The sequence below is a fragment of the Rhipicephalus sanguineus genome, chromosome 5 (genome assembly GCF_013339695.2).
Source record: "Rhipicephalus sanguineus isolate Rsan-2018 chromosome 5, BIME_Rsan_1.4, whole genome shotgun sequence".
In the NCBI taxonomy this organism is placed as follows: Eukaryota; Metazoa; Arthropoda; class Arachnida; order Ixodida; family Ixodidae; genus Rhipicephalus; species Rhipicephalus sanguineus.
Window position 1 is genome coordinate 170906177 of NC_051180.1, and position 8890 is coordinate 170915066.

At 48.3% G+C, this 8890-nt stretch overlaps 1 protein-coding gene across 1 annotated transcript in view; it reads right to left on the minus strand.

Moving 5' to 3' along the window:
- The window catches only part of LOC119393017 (peritrophin-1), a 107838-nt gene that overhangs the window by 68096 nt on the left and 30852 nt on the right, over nt 1-8890 (minus strand). The gene's annotated exons all lie outside the window — the stretch shown is intronic.

The following is an 8890-nucleotide window of genomic DNA, read 5'->3' on the forward strand; positions in this document are numbered from 1 at the left end:
TGATATCGGGGGGCTGTAATAGTTTTTCAATAGAACCTTGACTTCATCAAAAGTCTTCTCCCCAGGAGTTAATGGTACAACCAAATTCTTCAGAACTTCATACGCCTCCGCCCCGATCACTCTCAAAAATACTGAGTTTCTTCTCTTAAGCTATGTCATTCGCACTGACAAATAGCTCGAAACGCTCTAAGTACGAATCAAACGTCTGAACCTTGGCGTCAAACTCCTCTATCTTGCCCAACCTCGACATGGCTGTAGCTAAAACAGAGTGAAAAAGCACTTATCGCATTGTAGCCTTGTCGACGTTTCAGCGTCCGTTGCTGCATTGTCAGGCCCACACCACTTGCCACTGCGAAAAACGTTTTACGCGTCACCTGCAGACGCCTGCTGCGTTGTGTAGACGGCCGGTGCAATGTCCAGACATGGTCTCCAAAAGCTTTCACGTTGCAGGAACGCCTCCCATAGGTGCCGGCTCCCGGCGGCTAGTCGATGTTCGGCAGGCCCGAGCAAACGCATCCCATCCCGTCGCCAATGTAGTAACTTGGCCGCAGAGCACAGGTCCAGAACACCAGAGCGTTTATTGCCACGTCAATCCGTTCGAGCTTTATATACCCCAGCAGCAGTGACGTCACGAAGTGCCGAGCACTAGCAGACGCTGGCCAGCGTTTTAATCATTATATAACATCGCTATAACACGATGGAAGCCGTTGTATGCGTCCTTTCTCAAGTATGTGGTACAGTGCGCCTGTCTGACCAGTCTCTTGTCTATGAACTGTCTTGGTACTACACGTCCTATGGTTACACTGCGCTTGCATAGGCGGCTCCACCAGCGCGGCGGCGTTCAGCGCCAACGCGGCCGTTTCTGCGTCCCTGGGGTGATATCGCTCCCTCCCAGACCACACGCGCGGCTGCTTGCGCAAGCACGGTGTCGCCTGCATGCGTTCCTCTGCAACTGCTGGCTGGTTTTCACACCGTCGAAGGTTTGGGTAAATTTTCAGGGAAGTAATCATTGTTAAAGACAAATTTCTGTACGACGCAGGTCATGTACATAATTTTAACGAACATGTCTCTGCGGACGGAAGCATGGTGACCGGTAAGTGTGAGTCCCAAACGCGCATCAACGCTCTGTCGCAGACCATGAAGTTGATAGTAAATAGGCATTTTTATTCAATAGACTCGTTTTATTTCATTCTGTTTTATTGTTTTGAAGTGCTTTCGAAACAGATGCATCATTGACGCCACCTGCGACTGCAGAGCAGGCATAGCCGGCTAGTGGAAGCACGCTGCGCCAGTGGCCGTGTACCTGCAGAGATATAGAAAACTAATTTTACCATGAAGATTTTGTTATGTAATGCTAAGCAAAATAACATACGAGCATGACAAGCGCTAAGAAGGTACGCCAGCCCTCAAGATATAAACTGTGAATCGAGTACGTCTAGAACGAATGGAATACTCGTCGCTGTCAAGCCTAAACAACATGCAAAACGCGCGTAAATTTTACCGAACCTTTCGTAACGCTCACCTGAGAGAGCTGTTCCAGCGTTCTTGTAAGGGGATGGAAAAATCGTTGGTAGGCAGGCTGGGTGCTCCTCTTCACTGGCCTTAGCATTTCCCACGAAATCCCTACTGCAAATTTTGCTATTTTCTGTGGGCTCCCAGTATGTTCCGTCAGCGCTGCGCATGCAATAAGAACTAGGTATAAACAATGTTTTTGCCATACCAGTTGAGCGGGAACAAAGTACATCGCCATTTGGAAACCATGATTAATGGGTGTATCACAATTAAGGCAGGTCTGAAACAATGTTTCATTCCATGGGCGCCTCTCCCATGGAACAAACGTAACACCATGCACCAAATGAAATGACATAGAAGTCTTACTTGTCACGGCGAACAAGTCGTATCCAACGCTGGTGTCTCTCCTTCTCCCAGTGAGCCTTCGGGAAGCGGTAAAACTTTGTTCCAGGTGAATCGCTGTAGGTATTGTGGCAGCCCACAGCGCAAGAAACCTTGTTGTAGCGACGCTGAGCCATGGAACAATCGCCAAAAAAGAAACGCTTCGGAAAACTGCGGAAGAAGACGGAGGAGCTGGCACGAATGCTGTCACCTGCCGAAGAGTTCTAAAGCTTCTATCACCCCAAGGACGCGCGTGCCGCCGCTAGAGGCATTCCCGTCAACGGAGAGTTAGAACCGCAGTGTGCCCATAGAGCCACCTTAGTCAATTCGCCTACACTGCGGGCAGTGCCAAAGCAGATGAGGACAATTGCGGTACCAGTAAAATAGACGCCATGGAGCTCCCACGCATGTTTGTCTCCGCATCTAGCTAGCTTGATTGCCAGGCACGCAAGGGCTGTGGCTAAACTTATTTGGCCAAATAAATAAAATGGTATAGCGATGCTGTGGCGTCGCTATAGCACAGTTGCGTTTACGTTTCTAATTCCTTGTTCTTGGATAACATGGCTGCGACATACCTGACACAACTCTACTTGGTCTTCTCTCGCTGACTTACTTGGGGCGGTACTAAGAACCACCCGCAGTTTATGATTCGTTTGATTACTGTGTAAAATAGCGATACCAGGTGAAACTTACTGCTTAATACAAATCAAGTGTAAGACGTTCATGAAAGAGTATGTCGCATTATGAAAGTTATGTTTGTATTCGTAAGTTTCCTCTGTGCGTGTGCGGACGAAACATGCTGCTAGAGGCCTAGTCATAAGTTATGTAACGTTTAATACAATAATGTTTTCATGAAATAAAAAACAAAGCATACTTACCGCCATTTCGTGTTGGGTAAATATCAGTGGTCGATAGTGCAATCGCAATGAGTAGTGCGAATTTGGATGTGACAGCGAGTACTGCAGCTGAAGCGAAAAAAAAACATGGTTGATTCCTCCGTCATAGGAATCGGAATAACACGAAAGTAAAGCGTACCCTTACAGAAGTAACTGAATGTTTACTGTATATTTTTGTAAAAAAAAATTGGCCGCATATCTGCGTGCTTCGCTGCAAATGTCGTCTAAAGACGATAGGAGTGCTGCGTGAGATATGGACGCCATCTGGCAATACGTCGGGAAACATGAGTGCTGTGTTGCGGGCTGGTAGTCCCGGCGCAGCAGGAGGCGAAGATCGGCGGTGACCAACGCGACCGGCGGGCACGCCAGCCAGCCCGAACACGCGGTTTGTCGCGAAGCGCCGAAGCAGAAGGAATGTCCGCACTCAACGAGTACTCTCCACACACTCTTTTATTTACACGTTGCCTGTGTAAAACAGGAATGCCAGAGTGGCGCCCCATGGCATTCGTACAGTGCAATACAGAACCGAAACACAACAATGAGCTCGTGCAGATGGCACGGAGGAAGGCAAGTTTCAGCGCAGTCGCATTTTCAGCGCAGCTTAAGAAACTAGGGTCTCTAGAATTACGTATCTATGTATTTTCGAAAAAAGGAACACACCACCTAATACTTACCTAATGATGTTGCGCCTCAGATATGCGTAACGTCTGCTTTTTTATCAACAATGTACACAAGTATGAACCTAGCCAGCCGTTCAAGATGGCTGGCCCTTGAGCAAGTGGTTCAACTTTGGCCGGGTGGCTGAATCGAGTGACGTGCCGAGAAACAGAACGACAGACAGGCAGACCAAAATTTCGGCGTTAAGTTCCCCAAGAAAGACTATCGTCTTTAAAAGTTTGCACAATGCATATTGATGTCTGGCAGCTAATGGCACCGTTTAACGTGTATGCACCCACTTTGATGATTGGTGGTACATCTCCATCCCGACGACTAACGTCCATGTTAAATAATTAAACAAACCCTAGTGGTGGCTGTATTAGTTAACGGTGAAAACGTAATCAGAGAACGAGGTGTGATAGCCAGAAGAGCGTCGCATATTGGACGCCGAATATGGTCGCCATCCCGCTTCATGTTAAATTGTGATTGAACACCAAGGCCGGACTAGAGGAAAACGCAAAGCGCGTCGTGCCGCTCCGGTAGCCCGGCCGCGATTTTTCTCGGGGCGAGCGTGTGAGCGTGGAACGCGGTGTTACAGCCAGGTGAGGCAGGCGTTCGTCGCAGAGCTATTTTTGGTTTGTATTAGCATGTTGCTACTCGCCGCGAGATCGGGCTACAGGTGGCAGCACCGTCGCCGCGCTAGTGTGGATAGGCGGTTGTCGGCGCGTATACAAAGGCACACAACAGCGCTTTGTTGTGAGCGATTTGACTCGACTCCCGGCAAACAAAATGCGTTGACTGCAGCTTCCTGGTAATATGAGTGCTCTTCATTCATGAATTAATGCACGAAGCGCGCCGAACATTACTATTACTTGTGAGAGAAGCGCACTCTGCCAACGAACGGGTTGCTCGCCATGGGCAACAGTCGGCCTTTTCGCAATGAATGACATTCTCTTGTTGTTTTATTTTTGCATGTTTAGCTTGTGTTCCACCTACTACGCACTGCTGGAGCGCGACTGAATTAAGCATTTACTTCATGTAAAACAAAAAGAAAGCCCGTATTGTTGCACGATGAGTTCAATAGCACATTATGCACTGCGTGCTCAAATATTCATATTGAGTTCTTCATTTAATGTAGGGCAGTTCATAGATTTACTGAGGAAAGCTCCGTGGCTGACAGCGCTTTAGCGCTACGAAGACGCTTGTTCTTATTCCAGTAACAGTACACAAAGGTAACTGTACAGCACGGGCGGAACTTTCGTCGATTGATTACTTGCACGACAGTAAGGAAAAAAGGCCTGGCTATTTCACGGGACCGAAGTACGTTTTTACATGCGGATAATGTCCGCTGCCTTCCGTCAGTCCATAACAACGCAACACAAACGCTCAAGATAATGTAAAGAACAAAACATGTGGCTTCGCGGATAAATTACTACGACATAAGTGCAAAGTACGCTGGTTGGATTAATTTTGACCATCAGGGCTCTTTAACGCGTACCTTAAACTAAGAACACGGTTGTTTTTGTATAAATTTCGCCACAAGTGAAAATTGCGCAAGGCAACTCAGTTTTGCGATTTCTGTGTCTATTCATTTTCTGCTCTTTTTATGGGACAAGCTAAGTACCGAAGTGTCAGACGTGACTTGAGAGAAATATTTCTCTGTAGTTGGAATAGGACCGTACACAACTAAAACCCGTCGCGTAACCTGTAAATGACAGTCCCGAAGGTATACACCTAACCACAACGCGCAAGTGCATGAGGGCCTTTTTTAGGGGCGAAGCTCCTTAAAGCGGCCCCCGTTCGTCCCTCGTAGTGCGTAACCAGCCGTAACGCCAGTACCAGATCTTGACCTCCAAGGTGGTGCCGGTGGGAGATTTCTCCTGTGCGTTGTTGAACAATAAAAAGTTCGCAGCGTGCGCGTTAACTAAAAGCCGAATTCTTCTGTCTCTCATTCCCCATTAGCATCCATTGGCATGTTCCAGTAGGAAACGTTAGTAGAAGTAGAAGTGTCTAAAAGCCGACTTCTTCTGTCTCTCATTCCCATTAGCAGCCATTGTTCACCTCCAAGGTAGTGCCTGGTGAGATTTATCCTGTGCGTGATTAAACAATAAAAATTTTGTTCAAAACGCCGTTGATTGATGAAATAAACCAACGAAAGACGCCAGATGTTTTCTAAAAGCAAAACGAAAAGACGCCAGATGTTTCTAAAGCAAAACGAAAAGACGCCAGCTGCTTAACGAAAGGCGCCAGCTGTTTTCTAAAGCAATGGTTTTATAAACAATGAAAATTCACAGCGTACATGTAAAATTAAAGTGAGCTGCAAGTCGTCATAACTCTCATCGAACCTTTAGTATAAACGCGCCCTATCTCACGTCGGTGATGATGTACTGGGCAGAATTCACGGAAGATTCACGGTTTCCCGATGAACCTCCGCAGCTTCGCCCACTCATCATCATTCACTCCGTGGATATGCTGTGATTTTTTTTCTTCACCGAGCCACTAAAAGGCTATACAGTGAAACCTCGGTGATACAATCTCACGGGACCACCAAAAATATTCGCATCATCCGAAATTCGTATCACCAGAAAGCATCGAAAATTAGCATGCGAGAAAAGAAAGCTGGCGTACATTTCCATTTATTGTTCTTTAGGGCCGCAGCAACGTCAGGAAGAAGCCTGAATGATTGTCAGTCAAGTTTTTAAATGTCGGCATCACACCAGCACTCGTAAATATGCGGCCCGTGGTGGTACCAACTTTATTAAGAACTCCGGCAAATTCGTGGCCTGGGCCTAGGCCGCCCCCGAGGAGGACCAGAGGCCCTGTCTCCTCGCCGCCTCACGGGCTTGCTGGATGGCCCACAATTGAACCTGCAGGTTCGAGCTGCGCAGCGCGGCCATCCACCGCGCTGCAGCTTCATCTGGGGAGACTGCATTTTTTTCGCCTATAACCGCACATTCCCAGAGAATGTCCCAGAGAACGGCCCGTACGCGCGTATTTAATTGATGAACCAGGTGCGTTGTCACCCGCGACAGCAGTAGCCCCTTCCAAATTTTAGTATGCTTTTTTCCATGACACTGGAGTACTGCAGCGAAAGTAACAAAAGAAGCGCTTTGACGCGATTGATCAAGGCCACAAAATTACAAAACCACGGTCCTGTGTTATGATTTTGTTATTGCGGAGGTGTTGAAGATGTTTTGTGGGAGATTTACGGCCATGCCCGCAAACGTGCTACCTCAACGGTCGCGCATGTTCACGCAGTGAGGCCTGACTCCTTCGCCAAGACCGTCCTCGCCTTCTTTCGGTCCTCGTCCACCTTTGATAGGATATTTGATGCACGATCCAGGCACGTGTAAACACAGTACAACGACAGCAGCCCGCGTCGACGCGTTAGAAAAAAAAAGCATGGCGCTAATGTCCTCTGTGATCTAAACACGAAGGCACACGGAGGCACATAAGAGCCTCAAAGATTCGCGCACACAATCTCGCAGGCCGTGACGCGTCTCTGAAGGTTTTTCTGACCGTAAGAAAAGTGTTTTTTCTTACACCGTGGTTCTGAAGATTTGGCGGTGCAGCGCGCGTGCCCACGCTTGCGTTCCCGCGCGCACGTGCTTGGCGTGTTTTCCGCGACAGCGCGGACAGCACCTCTTCGTACCAGGGTGGTAGCGTACGTTCGATTCAAACGTCGCTGGGTGAAAATCGTTCGCTACAACCGTATTCCATTACATTGCAGCTAATGGGCCTCGGCCGGGACCAACGAAAGATTCGTATCACCCCGAAATTCGTATGAGCTGTGATCGGATCACCGAGGTTTCACTGTATTCACGTGAGATTTAATACTTCTCATCTTTAGGACAATGCGAAGTGCACTTTGCAATGCGCTTGAACCACAGAGCGGCACCTACACTGATATAACTCTCGTGAACGGAGCGTACGAGGACCGTACACAGCACTCTCGATAAGTGCACTCACTGATCTTATTACAGTACACATACAGCCGATCAAAACCAAATTCTTATTTACGTCGTGTTAGGCATACGTACGAGCGGTCAAAGTTGCACTAACGCAACGGAACAAACCGCCTTTTGAGGACCTGCCTTTTCAGGACGTACGCGCACATGCAAACAGAACGTGGCTAGCAGACGACGCATGGAGCAATCCACACTAGGCGCGGTTCAGCCAGAAGCCGCCAGGCGGCGACTCCGCTCGATCTCGCGGCCAATAGGCTTCCCAAGCAACGCTTAGCGGCGCTGCTGCTCTTGACAGGTAGCGCCATCTCTGGCAGAAAAAGAGAAACTGGGGTGTAAGCAGCGCGCGTTTTCCCTTCTCACCACCGCGTTGCCGCTCGCTTCTGTGCACGTGCAGAACTCTCGCGGTGCACTTGCGGCGCCTCACAATGTACCGCTTGCAGTGCGGCTTCAAAAGGATTTTCAAACTTGACTGGCACTTCCGAAACGCGAACGTGATAAAATGAGAAAGGCTCGTCAATCACGTTAACGGTGAAGAGCAGACGATCGACGGCAACGACGCCCGACTCAAAGCGAAATGCATTTCCCAAGTCGCCATCACACAATGTAGGACGTATACCTCGAGGCAAGTCTCATTCTGTCATGTTAAAAATGAATAATGGTCCACATGCACTCCGAAATGAAGCCGTACACGCTATCGATGTTCTGCGGCGTGGACTACGAATCATATGATTGTTGTTTTGATATAGCATGCTTACAGTAGGAGCCGTGTACTTTCGTGAACAAACGTTTGCGGCGTGCGAAAAAAGATTATAAGGCCATGGCACTGCTTCCTGAGAAGGTTAGAGTCAAGTCCTCCGTGACGCTGGAGAATCACCCGCCGATTAAGACGCGAGGCAGCTAGCTGAGCTTTAACCACTGTGAAGCAAGATGAACTGCTCGCCTCGTTTTTTTCGGCTCTCGCGTCATGCTTGCTTTTTATGGTATCGACTTGACAGGCGTATAAATCCTGCTGCGTGAACGCGGCTAGAAAATCGCACAAAGTCAGAAGGTGGTTACTTCAAGGTTGCACTTGCAAAGCATGTATTAAGTGCCAGTTATATTTAGCGGCTTAAATATATATCACCCTAATAAAGTGACAAAAACAAAGCAAACCTGCAGAACGATGTCAAAGCTTGCTGAAAATGCACAGACGTCCGTTCCGGCATGATAAAGCAGCCTTCCCGACGCGTGAAATGCAGGCGCCGAACTTCTGACAATGTGCGGAGTTCAGTTGAATTCAACCAACCGCGCAACGCTAACGGTATAACGCGAATGTGAACGTTCAACAACGACGGGTAGGTCTCACGAACACGGGGAATCAAAACACAAAGTTGCTTCACCTACAACCGTAACTGGACTTTAATAATGCGAGAAGACAGCGAGTAATCATTACTGTAGTCGCTGCGTGCATGCGCTGTGTTGCTTACCGATTCAGGT